The sequence below is a fragment of the Macaca nemestrina genome, chromosome 13, assembly GCF_043159975.1.
Source record: "Macaca nemestrina isolate mMacNem1 chromosome 13, mMacNem.hap1, whole genome shotgun sequence".
Classification (NCBI taxonomy): Eukaryota; Metazoa; Chordata; class Mammalia; order Primates; family Cercopithecidae; genus Macaca; species Macaca nemestrina.
Window position 1 is genome coordinate 18,299,833 of NC_092137.1, and position 22,376 is coordinate 18,322,208.

The 22,376-nt window shown below is 36.4% G+C and overlaps 1 protein-coding gene across 1 annotated transcript in view; it reads left to right on the top strand.

The window, feature by feature from the left end:
• Positions 1–327: 327 nt before the first annotated feature.
• The window catches only part of LOC105479897 (uncharacterized), a 226,813-nt gene continuing 204,764 nt past the window's right edge, over positions 328–22,376 (top strand). Inside the window, exon 1 of the mRNA XM_071076266.1 lies at positions 328–375. The gene's annotated coding sequence lies outside the window, so the exon portion shown is untranslated. The remainder of the gene's footprint in view (positions 376–22,376) is intronic.

Here is a 22,376-nt window from a genome sequence, read left to right on the forward strand (position 1 = left end):
TTTACTGTACTAAAATCCATAACAAACTTAATAACCTTTATGCAAAATTGTTTTAATGATAATCAAATGGCTCTTAGATAAGTTAGAGTATTCTTCTGTCAGTAGTTTTCTTTATCTAATTTATTAACTCTTCAGCATGAGAAATACAAGAGTTTCAATGTTTTTTCCTTTTTAAAATTCATAAAGACTCAACCATACTGACCTGTTTAATAAATTCAATGACACATAGTTAGCATCCTAAAAAGCATATTCTTAACCAATGTTTTATTATTGGGATAAAAGGCAGAAACTGTCACTCAGGATTTTCTTTTTGTCATTTTATTTGAAGGATGGGATGGGTATAAGGCAATACTTGAACTACGTGCTGTTTTTCAGGTAAGTTTGTTCAATAAATGGTATGTATTTCCATTACCTAACATAAGGTCTAGCGTATAGTAGGTATACAAAATTGATAGTACTATTTATTATTATCAACATGATCATCATTATCAGTATTAGTGTTATTGGCTATACTGACGAGTTGTAGTGATTCTATTCAATTTTGAATACACATTTTGCCTTCATTTTGTGCTGTGGCAGGGCTGGCTACCAGTGCTTTAACTCCTAGAACTGTTCACCTCATCTCTCACCACAGAGCTCTCACACAAGCTGTTTTCTCTGTCTGAAAAACCTGTCTCCCTCTTCTCCTGGTTACCTCCTATTCCTCCTTCAGCTCTCAGATTAAGAGTTACTTCTAGAGGGCAACTTTCCAGAGCACCTAGTCTAAGTCATATTTCTTTACTTATATACTCAAAGAATTGTTTTGTTTAATCTTAATTTGGAACAATAGTTCCATTCATGGGACTATCTGATTAATAGCTGTCTTCTTGACTTAACTGCAAGCTCCATGAGAGTACAAGTCTGGGTTTTGTGCACCACAATGCTTAGCACATAGTAGGTGATCATTAAAGTATTTTCTGATATGCCAGAAATAAAAATGAAGGATAAAAAGATTTTTGATGTAATTCCATACCTCCCAAAAGCTACTCATGCACAAGAAGGCTTGCATTTGTCAGTTTTCTGTAGCTTCTGTAGAAGGACTTGCTGGTAGGGCTTACTTCTCAGAGAAGCTTTGCAGTCAAGCATGGGGTGCATGTGCTGTCTCTGTTACATCTGGATTTTTCTATAAATCCTCCTTATTTGGGTTCTATGTTATCTTCCATTTGTTTCCTAATACCTTCGCTGCCAGTAGTATCTCTTCTCTCTTTGATGCTTACTGGGTTTGGACATTTGTTTGGATCAATAGGATGTTGGGTGTCCAGCAAAATCGGTTTGTCTCGTTAGAGACAAGGAAGCTATAGAAAATAACTGACAAATACAAGCCTTCTTGTATTGCTCCCTTGCTGACGCTGACTGCGTCTCAGTCTCCCTGTTCACTGCTTCTCAGTTGCACTGCGCTGAGCGCTAAAACCAACACCCAGGCTCCCTTGCCTTTCATCTCTTCTAATTGAAGACCTTGGGTTTGTAATTAAAATTCCCTTCATGTACTCATGTTTTGATTACATAGCATAGACTGATACCTTTTAAAATAATATTGTGCATAATAAAGTGACATGCACATTTTGAAATCTGTTTTAACTCCATAGTATCATCATGATGGCAGTATTTTATCACGATAGCACTTAGAGATTAAGATTTTGCTCTTTTAAATCTCAGAAAATGTAGGCACTTTGAAATAGTTGCCCAATTTTTTAGTAATCTCTTCCTTCTATTAGTTTGTTTGTCATAAGTGTTACGTTGAAAACCCTGGAGGGCACATTCTAAACTCAATTCTTTGCTTTTTATAAAAGGATTAGGGTAGGAGATCTTTATTTGATTACATTTCATTTTTTATCATTTATTTTGGAGGAAATAGAGTGGAGCACGGGGTGAGACTTGAACAGCATTGGGTAAGTACCAGAAGTTCAAAAAATGTTCCTCAAATTGAAATGTGTCAGGCAATAGAAGCTAGTTAATTTACTTGCACTTTCTTTTGCTTGTGCGCTAACATTTGTTTGAAGGATATTACTTTAACTCTTACTCTGAGTCAAACATGGTAGTAGATGATTAGAGTTTAAAAAGTTAATTCTACCTTTTCTTTTTAAGGCTCACAGCCTAGTTTGGGTGTGGTTAACATGAATGTAAGGAGGTGTTTCAGAGTTTTCAGTGAACTTTCTAAAGTGCTTTCGTATGCTTTTTAGGGGATGGGCTCTGAAGGGAAGAGAGAACAAAAGGAATTTGGCCTATTTTATTACATATAAAAGAAATATTCAACCCTTTCCTCCCCTCCCTGCCAAGGATTAAGAGCTGTTGGTCTAAGATAATACAGACAATGCAAATAAAAAAAAACTAAGGCATCCTACGATAAGTTCTTAAAAGGTGGTATGTACAAGATGTCCTTTGTGCAGCGAAGAAAGGGACCTCGAAACTTTCTAGGTGAGTCAGGGAAGACATCAGAAAGGAAGGGGAGCAAATCTATCTCTGCCACTTCATGGAGGGAACAGTCACCTCTCCCATCCCTGTCCTCTCTTCAGTCCATGGAGAGGAGAACTTCACAGAGATGATAGTTCCATCAGGAAAGATCTGAGGACTAATACTTCACTCCTTTCCCGACTTACGGATGCTTCCCCATGGTAGAAGCCTCTTGTTCTTACCAGTTATGTGGTAAATGCCTGACACATACTGAAACATGCTTGCTTGTAGGCAGAACAGCTTTGCTTCAAATGCAGAGGAAACAGGCTGAAATGTGCCTCTTGATGATTCATGGGTGATTGCAATAGGGCAGCGGGCTATCTTCTGTTGCCTGCCTCCATGCAGTGAGAACCCCGGGGTCAGAGCTCAGGGCCTAAAGTCAAAAGCAGAGCAGAAGCCTGCTGTTCTCCTGTAGGTTTTGTTCTGGTGGCAACTGGGGTCAAGAAGCAGGCTTTCCATGTTCCAGGGAGATGACCGGGTAAGTGTTCTTAACAGTGGAGGACTGAGCAGTGCACATCCCATATTTCACATCCCAGATGTAGGGATAGAGGGAGGAGGCCCAAAGCCTTCCCTTATTTAGTCATTAGCATAGCTCCCTGGGTAAACCTGAAAATTTACTTTGGTCCTCATTTAGTTGTGTCTGTTCAACTGATTTTTTCCCAATGGGTAGAAGGTAGGGAGAGATGAGTAATTAGAATCCTAAGCATTGAATAGTTACTTTCTTACATAAAATTTATCACTTATTTTTCATTGTCCACAGTAAAAATTTATGACTTAAACATAGTCCCTTGAGCTCTGGGCCCTGCCTTCCCCCTCATCAACTGCTCACATTCTCTACTGAGATTCTTTCATGCACCTAATGTCTGTGCTTTTATGATTTTGCTGACTTACACCTCTCTGCTTGGAATATTTTCCATCCCTTATCCTTACCCTGCAAAATCCTTTCTAAGATATGTCTGTGGAAGTCTTTACAAAAGAAATATTTTGTTTATGATGATAACTATTGCTATCCAAAAGGCATCTCTGTCATGAAGACTTTTTCTGGCTTTCTGCCCACCCCACCAAGTCCAATGACCACTCCAACTGTGGTCTATCCATTGCTCCAAGAGCAGACTTCCAATGCATCACTTGTACACTTTACTGTTCTCACCAATTTACACATCTGCCTTCTCCTTCTTCACTTTATATCTCTACTGTCCCACATAGTAATAGAACAAATAAATTATTGAGAGAAAACCGCAAGTCTGAGGATGAATTTGCCATAAGAAAAAGAGGACAGTTCAGGTAAAATAGGAGTATGTATATGAGGGAGAATGATTTGTGTTCAGGAAATGACAGTGATATGTAGAAAATGAAGCTAGAGATACACAGTGGAAACGTGTCATTAAAGATAAGATAGGTCAGGCTGAGAGGCATGAAGGCTAATTTATCTTGTAGATGGTGAAGAGTAAATTATAGGGTGATCAGAATAAGAATCTTATATATTAAAAAAACATAATGATGATGATGACAACAATGATGATGGTGATGATAGCTAAGATTTAGTATTCACTTACTAGGTGCTAAATTCTGTGCTAGATGATTTACTTGCATATCTTCTGTAATTCATCACTATCCCTATGTCCATATAAAACTAGCTTTTATGATCATCCACATTTTGAAATGAAGAAAACAAGGTTTTGGAATATTAAGTCATTTTTTTTAAGCCACATAGCCTGTTAACAGCAGAACCATGGCTTGAATGCAGTGTTTCACACTCCAAAAACTGATTAACCACTTCACTTAACAAAAAAATGTGAGAAAAGATAAAGAACACATTTCATTTGCATTCTGATAATCTCAATAACTTAGACCTTCCAGGCTGGCCATGTACATTAACTGTCTTGATTTTATTTTATTTTTTTGTAAGAGAGTACAGATGAAAGCTTCCATGAGATGTGTGACAAACTTTCACAAAATCAATGAAAGCAATTACGTAATAAATGTTTATGCAAAGTTAATAAAAAATTGTTGATCACTCTGTGATTGCTTGAGATATCAGAACTGGTTATAAACAAATAAACAAGAGCAGGCATTAGACTTTGTGTTTCCTTGCCTGCTTGTGCAGCACAATTAGCTGTAATTTGTAAAAATTAAAATATGGGGTCAGCATTCGTTGTAGTAACAAAAATATCTGGAAACTATCCAAATATTTACCACCAAATTAATTAAATAAGTTGTAATATTACTGTTAAGCAGAATAATTTAAACCCATTAAAAGATTGCTATAAACTTATAATTGCTGACTTTTAAAAGCTGAGCATGTATTATTAAGTGAAAAAAGCAAATCATGCAATGCATGAAAACATGTTTATATTTTGTTATTTTACACAAAGTGTGAGGACAGTGACTGCCTCTAGTGACACTGAGGCAGGAAATTACTCGGTTTATTTTATACCATTCTGTACCACTTGATTTTTAAAATAACAAAGTATATTCTTTTTGTAATACAGTTTAAAAATTCAGTTTTCCTCTAAGAGAAAAACAAGATCCTTTGGCATTTTCTGCATTTTAAGACAAAGTATAGAAAGAGGCTGAGAGATCTCTTTAACATCCTGTCCAAATGTTTCCAGCTATTACTGGAGACAAAAGTAATATAAACATTTACACGCAAAACTCTTATATTCATGGAGAAAAAGACTACTTTTTGTATGACTCATTTTGAATTATCTAAAGCATAAGGCAAATGTGCAGGCCTTCTATATAACTCATAAAGACATTTTAAAAAGCCATGGGAATATGTGTTTATTACGATTTTGGAAAAGTGGTATTATTGTGGGAAATCAGAGAATATTCTACAGTAGCAGTTTAATTTAGTTTCTTTGAAGTAGTAATAAAGTTCTCTGAGAAACTTGGTAGATGGTTTCAAGTTTAAATTTCATATTGAATTTACTGATATATTGAGGTAGACATAATTTCATACAAAATCAGAGAAATACTTTTCTTATATTTTTATGGCAATTCATTTTTCTTGCAATTACTGAAGCAGAGTTTGTGAATACCCACTTTCTTCAATTAAAAAGAATTATCCTAAATTCGAACTTGGCTAATTAACTAAAACATTGGAAACTGTTTAGGAGGAAAATTTGACTCAGTGCTCTCAATTTCTGAGGCACCTCCCCTCATTCTCAATTTATGACAATGCTGAAGGGAGTTAGTTTTCTCAGACTTCATATGGAACGTGTGGTGGTGCCTTTCAATGATCAAATTAAAATTTCGTTGCCAATGATAACCCCAGAAAATGATGATGTTTAATTTTTGAATCACTGTTTATTTTAAGAATATGAAAAAACATCACATTGCTTCTCGGCCACAATTGTTTAGCTTATTTCTTGAGATTCATCTGACTTTCTGATATGGAGAAAGCATAAATTGATTCTGCAGTTTACCCATAATCTCCTACTATTGTCAGATGGTAGAAATTTCTGGAAGCTCAAAGAACAATGAAACAGTGAAAATTTATTTAGTCTTCTTAAAAAAAGATGTTTTTTTTTTTTATTATCTCATTAAATTTGTATAACAAATCTACCAAATGCTGTTATCCTCAATGCACATTGTTGTAGACTCTATTTCCTTCTCCAAAGTGTGGCCAACAATGGGAACTTAAGGCATATTTGTTGAATGAATGAGTGTATGAATCAATGAATGAATTTTTATTATAGCCTTTTGAGTAAAATAAAAGTATCATAACTTCTCTTATCTGATAGGCAAGAAAAGAACAAAAGTTAAATAATCTGCCCGGAGGGATCCAGTGGTGATGGAGATGGAACTTGAGATAAGATCTCCACCTTCTAAGATTGGGTTCCTTCTGATGTAGCAATCATTCCTTATTTATTCATTCTATCAGTTACTTACTTATTTATATTTATTATTTGGGGGCCTTCTACCTGTCAAGAATTATTCTAGAAGCTAAAAATATACAAAGGTTATAATGACAAAACATCCCCCCATGATCTCAGCCACTCGTGCTGTATTTGTGACAGAGACACTTAGGCCTTGCAAATATTCCATATGCTTCCCTATATTCTCAACTTCCTTCGTAATTTGGTGAGTGACTCATGACTAGTTACAACCAGTAGGCTGAGAGTGGAGGTGATGTGTGTCCAAGCCAAGGCAATTAAAAGCTGGTGCATGTTCTTCAACTCAGTCATCTTCAACTCAGTCTTCACCTATGTAACAACGTCCACATTCAGGTATTGAGACAGCATGTCACAGGAATGGAAAAGCCTTTATCACTATCTTTGATGAAGGAGAGTCCTCCTTGACCCACAGTGGACTTGCATGAGCAAGTTCTAAGTCAATAATATTTAAGAATTCATTTGTTAGTATAATATAACCTAGATTATCTACTTAAACACACATATTTAAAAGTTTTCTATATTTTCTTCAAAAAGCTATTTTCCTTATTGTTGTACTTCTAGATAATGCTAGCAAAGGAATAACTTAGTAGACTTTTTATTCTGTTCATTGGTTATTTTAAAAAGTATTGCTTTATTGATAGGTGTATACCTAACTAGGAGGTACTAAAAGACAATTTAAGAAAATCTAAGAAACAGGTAAGCGAAGGAAAAACAGAATAAATTGCACAGAATAAGATGGAATATATGTTATCACAATAAAGATAAATGGACTATATTTAACCAGTTAAAAGATGGTGATTGCCAATTAGTAATAAAATAATTATCTGTATGTTGTTTAAAAGAGACACATATAAAACATAAAAACAGAGAATATAAAAAAGAACAGTGTAAGAATGAATAAGCTAATAAAAAATATATACCAGGACAATACTAACCCAACCAAACCATACCCATACAATTTCACTATTAATGGCATATAATAGATGGAACAGGTAAAAGTTTTATTAGGGCTATACAGTAATGAAACCTATAATGACATTCCATTCAGTGATAAACCACATATATAATGGTGGTTCATAAAATTATAAAGGAGCTGATGTGGAGGTAGAATACACTGAAATTAATTATTCTGACCCTGTGGAGGCTTAGGCCAATGTGTATGTTGATGTTCTAAATTTTCACAAAAAAAGTTTTTAAAAAAATAAAAAATTTAAAGTATAAAAAGCTTATTTAATAAGAATATAAACAAAAATATTTTTGCAGCTTTACAATGTGTTTGTGTTTTAAGCTAAGTGTTATTACAAGAGTCAAAAAGCTAAAAAAAATAAAAATTTATAAAGTAAAAATGTCACCAGCTAAGGTTAATTTATTAATGAAGAGTTGTTTCTAAACAAATTTAGTGTAGCTTAAGTAAGTGTGCAGTGTTTACAAAGTCTACATTAGTATACGATAATGTCCTAGGTCTTCATGTTTACTCACTACTCACTCACTGATTTACCCAGAGCAGCTTCCAGCCACCAGCCCTGCCTGCTCCATTCATGGTAAGTGCCCTATAGATGTAGCATTTTTTATCTTTTACATCATATTTGTACTGTATCTTTTCTATGTTTAGATATATTTAGATACACAAATACCATCATGTTACAATTGCCTACAGTATTCAGTACAGTAACATGCTGTATAAGTTTGTAACCTAGAAGCAATAGGCTATAGCATATAGTTTGGGGGTGTAGCAGTATATACCACCTTGGCTTGTGTAAATGCACTCTATGATTTCACAAAATAAAATCTTCTAAGGACACACTTCTCAGAATGTATCCTCATTGTTAAGTACCACATGACTCTAGATGATCCCAGCTTAATGTTAAAGGGAACAATTCAAAAAAAAATTTAAATGTTAAACCTGCAAACACATCACTATATCTAAAGAAATTTGATAAATTACCAACATGGGAGATTTTTAACACTTCTATCTAATAAAGCAGACAGAAAAATAGGAAAGATACAAACAAAATTTAAACCACAAGATTGATAAGCTATATTCAACAGAGAGTTATCAAAATCTGTATTCTACAATTTGAGAACATACATTCTTTTCAAGTCCACATGAGGATTAACAAAAATTGACCAGATTTTCATTCTCTAAGAAAAATGCAGCAAATTAATACAAATTAAGATTTATTACCATATTCTCTGAATGCATCGGAGGCATGTGAACCAGAGCAACTCCATCTTAAATAGGAAGTGGGTAAAATGAGGCTGAGACCTGCTGGGCTTCATTCCCAGACAGTGAAGGCATTCTAAGTCACAGGATGAGATAGGAAGTCAGCATGAGATACAGGTTGCAAAGACCTGGCTGATAAAACAAGTTGAAGTAAAGAAGCTGGTTAAAACCTGCCAAAACCAAGATGGTGATGAGAGTGACCTCTGGTTGTCCTCGCTGCTATACTCCTATCAGCACCATGACAGTTTACTAATGCCATGGCAATGTCAAGAGGTTACCCTCTAAAAAGAGGAGGCATGAATAATTCACTCCTTGTTTACCATGTCATCAAGAAATAACCATAAAAAAGCACAACCAGCAGCCCTCGGAGGGCTGGTCTGTCTATGGAATAGCCACTCTCTTATCCCTTTACTTTCTTAATAAACTTGCTTTCACTTTACTCTATGGACTTGCCCTGAATTCTTTCTTGCATAAGATCCAATAATCCTTTCTTGGGTTCTGGATTGGACTCCTTTCCTGTAGCAAAGGCAACTACATTAAATTTTAAATATTCAACCAATAATTATTAACATTAAAAATTACATATGTAAACATCAAAACAGACTCTGAAATTATATGTAGGTCAAATAAGAAGTCATAATGGCAATTAGAAAATACTTAAGACAATGAAAATGAAAATACTAAATAAAAAGCTGGTAGGATACAACTGAAGCAGTATTTAGATGAAAACTTATAGCTATAAATGCTGACATAAGAAAAGAATGGCTGAAAAGTAATAAATATTCAATTTAAAATTTTGGATAATAAAAATAGAGAAAACCTAAAAACAGGAAATAGAACATAAAGGTACAACAATTAATAGAAAAAAAAAATGATGGAACCAACAACAAAAACAAAAAAATATGTTTCAAAAAGACAAATAATAAATAGACAAAATGCTGGCAAGATTGGTTATGAAACAGAAAGCACAAATGAACAAAATTAGAATTAAAAAGGAGAATATAATCTTGGATAGAACAAAGATTTACTTTTGAAAAATTAGAGATGATTATTAACTTAATGCCATTAAATTTCTTTTTAAATTTCCAACTTTTATTTTAAGGTCAGGGGTATATGTGCAGGATGGGTAGATTTGTTACATAGGTAAACATGTAGTGCCATTAAAATTTCAAATAATAGGTGAAACAATGTTTTCGGAAAAGCTATAAACGAATTCAAAGGAAAAGTGAAAATATGAATAAGCCTGTGTATATTAAGGTAAATTGAACTCACTATAAAATGCACAAACATTTCTATATCCAGATAAGAGAATTATATCAAACATTCATGGAACACAAAATACTTAGCTTGCCTTGCACAACTGTAGAAAATAGGGATAGACAGAATAGCTTCTATCTTATTTTAAATGACTGATATGATCTTGATTTTCAAACCAGAGACTATAAGGAAAGAAAATAATAGGCAATGTTGCGTAAAGAGTAGCAACATAAAAATTTGAAAAAAAATTAACCAACATTCAACAGCACATTGAAATATATCTTATGATTTATTCATATTTATCCTACAAGTACTAGAAAGCTTTATCATTAGACACCCTATTAATGTAAATATAATTCACCAGTTTATCTAATTCAGAGATAAAACATAAAAAATTATTTAAGAGATATAAAAGTCTATCACAATACAATATCAATAGTGCTTCTTAGGACTAAGTACAGGGTGCTATGGAAGCACAGAGAGAACATGATATATCTAGTCTCCTAAGATTTAGAAAATATTTTCCAGAACAAGTAGCATGAATTCTGAGACTTAAAGGATTTTAATAAGATTTAGCTGAGCTTTAGGTTCTTGGGTTGCCCTGGAGGCAAAAGGATGGCTTAAGGAATAGAGATGGAAGGAGATTTGGGAAGCAAAGTGCACCAAGTTTGAGGACAAAGTCTGAAAGGCAAAAGTAATTTTGACACGTTAAACAAGTAGGTAAATACCAGGAATTGTTCAGCATGGTCAGAGATAGGAACAAAATGAAGTAAGTAATGAAAGATGAGGTTGGTAAATAGTAGAGACCAGAACAGAAGGGATCTTCCAAGCCATGTTAAGAAGTTTAGACGTCAGTCTTCCAGAAAAGAATTAAGAAATTAAGTAGTGTGTATATGATCAAAACATTACTCTGACAGTGTAGGCAGTGAATTACAAGCAAGGAAAATTAAGATGAGAAGATAAAGGCAGCAACTATCATCCAGGTGAGGGATTAGGGTGACATAAATATGGAAGTAATAGCAAGGATGGAGAGATGAATATATCCCGCTGATATTTGGAGGATGGTTGATGGTGTAGACCATGAGTGTGCAGAATGTCATTTGAAAGTGCTCTTGGGATCAATATATGAGGGAAAAGAGAAGGAAGCAGAACTATGGAGAGGGAGAAATGGGGCTCTAATGAAGACATGAGGCATTCACTGATAGTTGTGGAACTAAGACGGTCCCATAGAGTTGTCTGGAGTTGGGCCTTTAAATTCCCCATGAACTGGTCACTGGGCATGCGCTGTACTCTTGGATGAGGTAGTGCTCTAGGGTTGGGGAAATCCCAGAGAGGGCAGATGGCTGCAAGCTCTCAGCCGGCAGCATTCTCACCAGCTGGAGAAATGTGCGCTTAAGTCCTGAAGGGCAATCTGGGCAGTACAGACAACAGAGTGTTTGCTGCTATTCAATATTGAGAGTAAGGGAGTGGGAGGGGTGAAATGTAGCTTTAAGTTTCTGGCTGAGGCATTTGGTGGATGTTAATTCTCTCCAGAGAGATAGGGGACGTGGATGAAGCTGTTAAGTTGAGTGAAGAAGGGACTGGCTCAGTTTAGGTCATGTGGAGTTTGATTCATACAGATGGAGATTCACATTGGCAGTTAAATTTGTAAAGCTTGATATAATTATAAAGATTTGCACTGTGCATATGTGTATGTGTGTGTGTGTGTGCGCATGCATGAATTTGTAAGTGTCATTTAAAGAAGGGCAACTGCTCACATATGGAATAATTTTGTATAAATTAGAAAAAGCCCTCCTCTAGGTAAATACTGGCCCTGGAGTGCACATCCTGGCAAGCAGAACACAGACTGAATTTCTGCCAGCACTCACTCTTTCTTGGCCTAGCACTTTCGGGCAGTGTACAGACTGCACAGCCTTACTTAGAGGCCATGAGTTAAATGACAAGTGAAGTCATAGGAATGAAATACATTGTCTAAAAAGAGTAGTGAGGTGAGAAGGGATGTCTTCTGAAAGATGCCTAAGGAAAACCAATATTTAAGAAGTAAAAAAAAAAAGCAGGTGTTACCCACAAAAATATTTAGAAAGACCAGTTAGGGAGGTTGGGGAAAATGTGTTATTAATACTAAAATTACAAAAACACTAATATTCAAGAAAGAGTTTGAACAGTGTCAAAAGCTGCAGAGAAGGCCAGTAACATAAGACTGTGAGATGTTTCCACTGAATTTATCAATGTGATTCTAATAAAAACTGATTAAATACATTAGCACTAAAACCCTTTTGATCACCATTTATTACTTGTGGATTAAGAATCCCTTAGGGTCTTAACGGGCTAGCCTCAGAGTCATCAATATGAATATCACTTGTCAGGCACTGGCCATGTTGAAATGCACAGTCAAATAAAGATACATTAACATAGACTATGCAATTATTGGACGACTGAGTCTGAATAGTAGCTATGATTTATCTGGCTGTCTTTGTATGTTAGACACTCTACATAGCACCTTAATTAAACCTCGAAACCACCCTATGAGGTAGATATCATTATACTGATTTTACAGATGATATGTTTGAGATTTCAGAGTTGTGAGTTACTTGTCAAAGATGCATAGTGATAAGTAGATGAATTAAGTTTCTGCTCCACATCTGATTATTCCATGGTCCCTGTCTCTTCCTCTGTCATTATGACTGCAGAATCCAAGATTCCTTTTAAAACTCCCCTTACCCTATAATATTCAAGTCCTGAATTCCTGAGTATCAAGCAGTACTAGCTAATAACTGCAGGGGCTTTTTAATTATTTAATTTAATTTTTAATTAAAAAAATTATTTGATCTCCTGCCATGGAAGCCTGAAGTGACCCCTGGCAGATGACTGCCACATTCCCCATCAATCCAAATGCAATATAAACACAACTAGGGCTTATTTGACAATGCAGACCCTGCCAGGCAGTCTAAGTAGTGGTGTTTATTTTCACAACTGCAGTGATTATTGTCCTTAAATCAAGAATGTGTTATTGGTATGTATATCGAAGGCTGGATTTTAAATTACTGATCTACCAAGTTAGAAGTCAAGAAGAACAAACAGCACCTTAAAATGTTGTAAATTTTTCACTACAACCAAATTCTTCATGAACACTGTACCTTAACTTTGCTCTCCCACATACTATCTGTACTAGGGACAGGTCCTAAATTTATAAATACGATGTCTGGGAGGAGTGTTTAAGTCCCCAGCTCCTGTTATCCTGGAGAAAGGTTCTAGCATTGACCTATCAGACAATTACATGAGTAGATAAATGCCCTTTTATTCTTTAAACTAGTTCAAAACAGATAATTACTTTTTCCATTTTAAATGTGTATTATTTTTTTAAATCAGTTATTATGCCACTGACTATTGTATATTTCAATAGTATTTCATAGTTTAGAATTATGCTCCTATATGCAATTATTTCTTTTTAATATTTACCATAACCTTAACTATGTACTGTTCTTATATTTAAATTAATCATGGTTAATCCCAAAAAACACAGAGTTCAATGAAATAATGTCACAGTCACAGATTTCTTAAAGTTATTTAAATAAATCTTTTCCTAGGAAGACTGAATATTAAAAACTGTCTTCTTGTATAGAAAAGGGTATATAGGATGCTACATTTTTTATAAGAAATGATAGAATGTAAGTATAGTTATATGTATTTGATTATTTTGCAAAAGAAACACTGGAAAAAATAAGCCAGAAACTAATAAAGACCATTACTTTTATGAGCAAAGTGGTGATGGTAGTGGTGGTATGGGAAAAAAAAAAATGGATGGAGAGATTAGGTTTGAAAAAAGGACATCTGTGAATGCATGCACCTTTTTGTATAATTTTTTGTTTTGAGTCATGTAAATGTTTTAAAATAAACATTTAATGATACAAATTCCTTCTAAGAACTGCTTTAGCTGCATGCCACAAATTTTGATATGTTTTTAAATTTAATTTAAAATATTTAAAAATTTCCCTGTTAACTTCTTTTTGAACCTATGAATTATTTAGAATTGTCTTACTTAATTTCTAAATATTTTGGAATTTCCCAGCGATGTTTCTGTTTTTATTTCCAGTTTAATTGCATTGTGACTCAAGAAAATATGTAGTCTATTCTTTTGTGCTTGTTAAATTGTTTTATGATTCAGATTAAGTCTTTCTTGGAGAATATTTCATGCACACTTGAGAAGAATGTATATTCCACTATTGTTGGATTGGAGTGTTCCATTAATACCAGTTAGATCAAATTGATTGATAGTTTGTCTATAACCTTACTTGACCTTATTTCTACTTGTTCTACAAATTATTGAGAGAGCAAGTCTGAACTCTAATTTTAGAGATCTATACTTCTTTTTAAAATCAGTTTTTGAAGTTCAGTTGTTAGAAGTATACACGTTTAGGATTATGTCTTCTTGGAGAATTGACCCATTTGTGGTAATGCAATGAGTTTTTTGTCTCTAATATTTCTTATTCTGGATTCTATGTTTTCTGAAATTAATAGAATTATACCAGCTTTCTTTTCATTAATATTTTCATGGCACATCTTTATTTGCAAAAGTTGTAGAGATAGGTGATTTAAAAATTAACAAGTTAGGCAATTGAAATATAAATCACTCTTGTACCTCTGGAAGTATTTTAAGTTTTCAGAATTAATCTGATCAGGAATGTTTTTAAGTATGTGAGCCTTTAAGTTAAAGACTGCCATCCTCCTGGGTTTATATAATGTAAATTAACATGGGATGACGGATAACATTGATAAAATTGCCAGATTTGTTGAGGCAGAGAAAGAGTGTCACAAAGAGTGTACAGATATCTCATAAGCCTTCATTCAGAGAATCACTGTTCAGTCAGTGATATTTGAAATCTACTTTGTGCCAGGCACCATTCTAAATGATGCGGATACAGCAGTGAATAACACAAACACAAATTCCTTTCCTCACGGAACTAGCAGTACATTCAAACAGGCTAGCCTCAAGAGTCATCAATATGAATATCACTTGCCAGGCACTGACCACGTTGAAATGCAAAGTCTAATAAAGATATATGAACAGAGACTATGCAATTATTGGATGATTGGGTCTGAATAGTAGTTATCATTTATCTGGTTTTCTCTGTATGTTAGACACTCTACATAGCACCATAATTAAATCTCAAAACCAGCTATGAGGTAGATATCATTATGCTGATTTTGCAGATGAAGAATTTGAGATTTCAGAATTGTTGAGTTACTTGTCACAGATGATAAGTGGATGATTTAAAATTCTGCTCCACATCTGAGCACACCAAACAGGACATTCAAACAGGAAGTCTAGCTAGGTTGTGATGCAGGACTGGAGTCTTCACTCTTCTACTCTGTCTGGGTACCAGTCTTGATAGAGCCAATGGGGCCCATTCATAGGTAAGTGGATCCAGTTAGGTTATTTAAATGGATTATTTGACTTGGGACATTTGGATGCGACACAGGGGTTTTTTAGAGTCCTGCTTTGGAAAAGAAACTACAGTTCACAAAAATGTAACTATATGCCATACAAACTGTTGGTATATGGTAGAACTCTGATGTTAATTTTCAATCCATCTTAGCTCAAGACCTTTATGCTGCTCGGGTGATGGGTGCACCAAAATCTCAGAAATCATCACTAAAGACCTTACTCATGTAACTGAACAGCACCTGTACTCCAATAACCTATGGAAAAATAATTTTTTAATAAAAGAAATCTCGCTCTGCATGACTGCTATAATCTAGCTAAGGTTTATTTCTAGTGTCATCTGGTATCTGTTGATCTTCCTCATGCTGCTTTTGTTTTGCATCATTCTATATCAAGTTGTTTCCTGATTGCATGAGGGACATTATTACTGATTTTTAAAAACTTTAGTCCTTCATCTGTAATAGCCCAAAGTTAATGTGTTAGATAACTGCTCCTTGTCAACTGTTTTTAAAGGAGGCTTTTAATCACTCAATATGCTCTGAAAAGATGTCTTCTGCTAGTTACTTCTATTTTATAAATATTAGCTTTGTCTTTTACTGACTGTTTTTCTTTTACTTTTTAACTTTTAAGTTCAGGGTGTAAAAGTGCAGGTTTGTTACATAGGTAAACTTGTGTCATGGGAATTGTACAGATTATTTCTTCATGCAAGTATTAAGCTTAGTACCCATTAGTTATTTTTCCTGATCCTCTCCCTCCTCCCACCATCCACCCCCTGAAAGGCACCTGTGTGTGGCGTTCTCCTCTATGTGTTCTCATCATTCAGCTCCTATTTATAAATGAGAACGTGTGGTATTTGGTTTTCTGTTCCTGTGTTAGTTTGCTAAGATTAGTGGTCTCCAGCTCCATCCATTTTCCTGCAAAGGACACGATCATGTTCTTTTTTATGGCTGCATGGTATTCTATGGTGTAAATGTACCACATTTTCTTTATTCATTACTGACTGCTCTTCACCCTACTGTCTCCTGTTAGTCTTTATTGCATGTTTTTTCCTGTTTGCTCCTGACGACCTGTAAAAGTACTTACATCACATATGTTTGGGGTCTCATTGGGAGATAAACTGATTTTGGAATAGATTTGCATATATGCATTAGTATTTTTCCCCATGTTTTTCATTTGCTTGTAGTGGGCAAATATATTAATATTTATGGGAAACAAACAAGAGAAAAAACTTATTACAACCCCAATCTCATAAAATTAAACTATTTTCACGTTTTCACTTCTTCATTCAGTCGGTGTTCTTTCTGCATCTCTATATTATTCTATCCTTCTGTTATTTTACTGAGCACTAGCTCTGTGCTGGGCACCAGGGTGCAACAGTTGAACATACTTGATCTTGTCTTGATGAGCTCAGAGTCTATTATGAGAGACAAAGAGTTAAACATGCAATTTAAATACATTGTGTGTCAGGATACCTAAAACAGTCTTGCTTGGCTAGGCATAACTTTCAATATGATATAGTGTCTGTCTCAAGACCTGAAGGGGAAATAGACATTATTCCAGACGAAGGGGTGAGAGAGGAGAGACCTCCATGAGGCTTAAATGACTCAGAATAATTATTTTTTAAAATGTGTTTGTGGGGTCCAGATAAGGTGAAAGGAATGGTGCAGCACATAGTGAGAATGAAGCTCTCTACGTAGGCCAGGTTTCTTGGGAGCATCTAAACTTTCTTTTGCTAGTTTTTTTTTTTTTTTTCACTGTTTAAGAATTTTTTTTCTTTTTTAAATTATATTTTAAGTTCTGGGATACAGGTGCAGAATGTGCAGGTTTGTTACATAGGTATATATATGCCATGGTGGTTTGCTGCACCCATCATCAACCCATCATCTACATTAGGTATTTCTCCTGATATATTTTACACATTATTCTTGAATTGATTTCTAAATATTTTAATTTTTGCAACCAACAGAAAAAAATTGGGGTCTTTTCTGACATTTTCTGTTTTGCTGTTTATATAAAAGGCTGCCAGTTCCTCTATATTAATTTTATATCTGGTCACATTACTGAATTATTTTATTTGTAGTAGTTTTCAATTGATTCTCTCAGGGTTTTCAAATACCTAATCATGATATCTGTAAATAAGAATAATTTTACCACCTCCTCTTCAATTTTAATATTTTTAATGTATTTCTCTTGTCTAATAGTGTTGGGTAATACCCCTAGGACAATGGTAAATAATAATGAACATATTAAATAGTAGTAAACATCCCTTGTTTCTGACTTTCTGCCTTCTCTCTTCCACACCACTATTTGAGTATATTATCACCACAGTGTTCACTTTTATACTATTAGCTATACTTAGACTCCAATTGCCTGATTCTTGGCTTACCTTCTATTTTTATATTTTTTCCTATCATCTATTAGTTAAATTAAACTAGTCATCTAGGATTTTCTTTGAGGACTAATGGAAATAATTATCTGATGTGTTTCATGTTTAAACACAGTTGTATTGGGCAGGGCGCGGTGGCTCATGCCTGTAATCCCAGCATTTTGGGAGGCCGAGGCAGGTGGATACCTTGAGGTCAGGAGTTTGAGATAAGCCTGGCCAACATGGTGAAATCCTGTCTCTACTAAAAATACAAAAATTAGCTGGGTGTGTTGGCATGCATCTGTAGTCCCAGCTACGCGGGAGGCTGAGGCAGGAGAATTGCTTGAACCCAGGAGGTGGATGTTGCAGAGAGCCGAGATCGCGCCACTGCACTCCAGCCTGGGAGACACAGCGAAACTCCATTTCAAAAAACAAAAACTAAAACAAAAACATTTGGGGGGGCGGAGCAAGATGGCCGAATAGGAACAGCTCCAGTCTCCAACTCCCAGCGCGAGCGACACAGAAGACCGGTGATTTCTGCATTTTCAACTGAGGTACTGGGTTCATTTCACTGGGGAGTGCCAGACGATCAGTGCTGGTCAGCTGCTGCAGCCCGACTAGCGAGAGCTGAAGCAGGGCGAGGCATTGCCTCACCTGGGAAGCGCAAGGGGGAAGGGAATCCCTTTTCCTAGCCAGGGGAACTGAGACACACAACACCTGGAAAATCGGGTAACTCCCACCCCAATACTGCGCTTTAAGCAAACAGGCACACCAGGAGATTATATCCCACACCTGGCCGGGAGGGTCCCACACCCAGGGAGCCTCCCTCATTGCTAGCACAGCAGTCTGCGATCTACCGGCAAGGGAGCAGCGAGGCTGGGGGAGGGGCGCCCGCCATTGCTGAGGCTTAAGTAGGTAAACAAAGCTGCTGGGAAGCTCGAACTGGGTGGAGCTCACAGCAGCTCAAGGAAACCTGCCTGTCTCTGTAGACTCCACCTCTGGGGACAGGGCACAGTAAACAATAACAAACGCAGCAGAAAGCTCTGCAGACGCAAACAACTCTGTCTGACAGCTTTGAAGAGAGCAGTGGATCTCCCAACATGAGGTTGAGATCTGAGAAGGGACAGACTCCCGGCTCAAGTGGGTTCCTCACCCCTGAGTAGCCTAACTGGGAGACATCCCCCACTAGGGGCAGTCTGACACCCCACACCTCACAGGGTGGAGTACACCCCTGAGAGGAAGCTTCCAAAGCAAGAATCAGACAGGTACACTCGCTGTTCAGAAATATTCTATCTTCTGCAGCCTCTGCTGCTGATACCCAGGTAAACAGGGTCTGGAGTGGACCTCAAGCAATCTCCAACAGACCTACGGCTGAGGGTCCTGACTGTTAGAAGGAAAACTATCAAACAGGAAGGACACCTACACCAAAACCCCATCAGTACATCACCATCATCAAAGACCAGAGGCAGATAAAACCACAAAGATGGGGAAAAAGCAGGGCAGAAAAGCTGGAAATTCAAAAAATAAGAGCGCATCTCCCACGGCAAAGGAGCGCAGCTCATCGCCAGCAAGGGATCAAAGCTTGACGGAGAATGACTTTGACGAGATGAGAGAAGAAGGCTTCAGTCCATCAAATTTCTCAGAGCTAAAGGAGGAATTACGTACCCAGCACAAAGAAACTAAAAATCTTGAAAAAAAAGTGGAAGAATTGATGGCTAGAGTAATTAATGCAGAGAAGGTCATAAACGAAATGAAAGAGATGAAAACCATGACACGAGAAATACGTGACAAATGCACAAGCTTCAGTAACCGACTCGATCAACTGGAAGAAAGAGTATCAGCGATTGAGGATCAAATGAATGAAATGAAGCGAGAAGAGAAACCAAAAGAAAAAAGAAGAAAAAGAAATGAACAAAGCCTGCAAGAAGTATGGGATTATGTAAAAAGACCAAATCTACGTCTGATTGGGGTGCCTGAAAGTGAGGGGGAAAATGGAACCAAGTTGGAAAACACTCTTCAGGATATCATCCAGGAGAACTTCCCCAACCTAGTAGGGCAGGCCAACATTCAAATCCAGGAAATACAGAGAACGCCACAAAGATACTCTTCGAGAAGAGCAACTCCAAGACACATAATTGCCAGATTCACCAAAGTTGAAATGAAGGAAAAAATCTTAAGGGCAGCCAGAGAGAAAGGTCGGGTTACCCACAAAGGGAAGCCCATCAGACTAACAGCAGATCTCTCGGCAGAAACTCTACAAGCCAGAAGAGAGTGGGGGCCAATATTCAACGTTTTTAAAGAAAAGAATTTTAAACCCAGAATTTCATATCCAGCCAAACTAAGTTTCATAAGTGAAGGAGAAATAAAATCCTTTATAGATAGGCAAATGCTTAGAGATTTTGTCACCACTAGGCCTGCCTTACAAGAGACCCTCAAGGAAGCACTAAACATGGAAAGGAACAACCGGTACCAGCCATTGCAAAAACATGCCAAAATGTAAAGACCATCGAGGCTAGGAAGAAACTGCATCAACTAACGAGCAAAATAACCAGTTAATATCATAATGGCAGGATCAAGTTCACACATAACAATCTTAACCTTAAATGTAAATGGACTAAATGCTCCAATTAAAAGACACAGACTGGCAAACTGGATAAAGAGTCAAGACCCATCAGTCTGCTGTATTCAGGAGACCCATCTCACATGCAGAGACATACATAGGCTCAAAATACAGGGATGGAGGAAGATTTACCAAGCAAATGGAGAACAAAAAAAAGCGGGGGTTGCAATACTAGTCTCTGATAAAACAGACTTTAAACCATCAAAGATCAAAAGAGACAAAGAAGGCCATTACATAATGGTCAAGGGATCAATTCAACAGGAAGAGCTAACTATCCTAAATATATATGCACCCAATACAGGAGCACCCAGATTCATCAAGCAAGTCCTTAGAGACTTACAAAGAGACTTAGACTCCCATACAATAATAATGGGAGACTTCAACACTCCACTGTCAACATTAGACAGATCAACGAGACAGAAAGTTAACAAGGATATCCAGGAATTGAACTCATCTCTGCAGCAAGCAGACCTAATAGACATCTATAGAACTCTCCACCCCAAATCAACAGAATATACATTCTTCTCAGCACCACATCGTACTTACTCCAAAATTGACCACGTAATTGGAAGTAAAGCACTCCTCAGCAAATGTACAAGAACAGAAATTATAACAAACTGTCTCTCAGACCACAGTGCAATCAAACTGGAACTCAGGACTAAGAAACTCAATCAAAACCGCTCAACTACATGGAAACTGAACAACCTGCTCCTGAATGACTACTGGGTACATAACGAAATGAAGGCAGAAATAAAGATGTTCTTTGAAACCAATGAGAACAAAGATACAACATACCAGAATCTCTGGGACACATTTAAAGCAGTGTGTAGAGGGAAATTTATAGCACTAAATGCCCACAAGAGAAAGCAGGAAAGATCTAAAATTGACACTAACATCGCAATTAAAAGAACTAGAGAAGCAAGAGCAAACACATTCGAAAGCTAGCAGAAGGCAAGAAATAACTAAGATCAGAGCACAACTGAAGGAGATAGAGACACAAAAAACCCTCCAAAAAATCAATGAATCCAGGAGTTGGTTTTTTGAAAAGATCAACAAAATTGACAGACCACTAGCAAGACTAATAAAGGAGAAAAGAGAGAAGAATCAAATCGACGCAATTAAAAATGATAAAGGGGATATCACCACCGACCCCACAGAAATACAAACTACCATCAGAGAATACTATAAACACCTCTACGCAAATAAACTGGAAAATCTAGAAGAAATGGATAATTTCCTGGACACTTACACTCTCCCAAGACTAAACCAGGAAGAAGTTGAATCCCTGAATAGACCAGTAGCAGGCTCTGAAATTGAGGCAATAATTCATAGCCTACCAACCAAAAAAAGTCCAGGACCAGATGGATTCACAGCTGAATTCTACCAGAGGTACAAGGAGGAGTTGGTACCATTCCTTCTGAAACTATTCCAATCAATAGTAAAAGAGGGAATCCTCCCTAACTCATTTTATGAGGCCAACATCATCCTGATACCAAAGCCTGGCAGAGACACAACAAAAAAAGAGAATTTTAGACCAATATCCCTGATGAACATCGATGCAAAAATCCTCAATAAAATACTGGCTAACCGGATTCAGCAACACATCAAAAAGCTTATCCACCATGATCAAGTGGGCTTCATCCCTGGGATGCAAGGTTGGTTCAACATTCGCAAATCAATAAACATAATCCAGCATATAAACAGAACCAAAGACAAGAACCACATGATTATCTCAATAGATGCAGAAAAGGCTTTTGACAAAATTCAACAACCCTTCATGCTAAAAACGCTCAATAAATTCAGTATTGATGGAACATACCTCAAAATAATAAGAGCTATTTATGACAAACCCACAGCCAATATCATACTGAATGGGCAAAAACTGGAAAAATTCCCTTTGAAAACTGGCACAAGGCAGGGATGCCCTCTCTCACCACTCCTATTCAACATAGTGTTGGAAGTTCTGGCTAGGGCAATTAGGCAAGAGAAAGAAATCAAGGGTATTCAGTTAGGAAAAGAAGAAATCAAATTGTCCCTGTTTGCAGATGACATGATTGTATATTTAGAAAACCCCATTG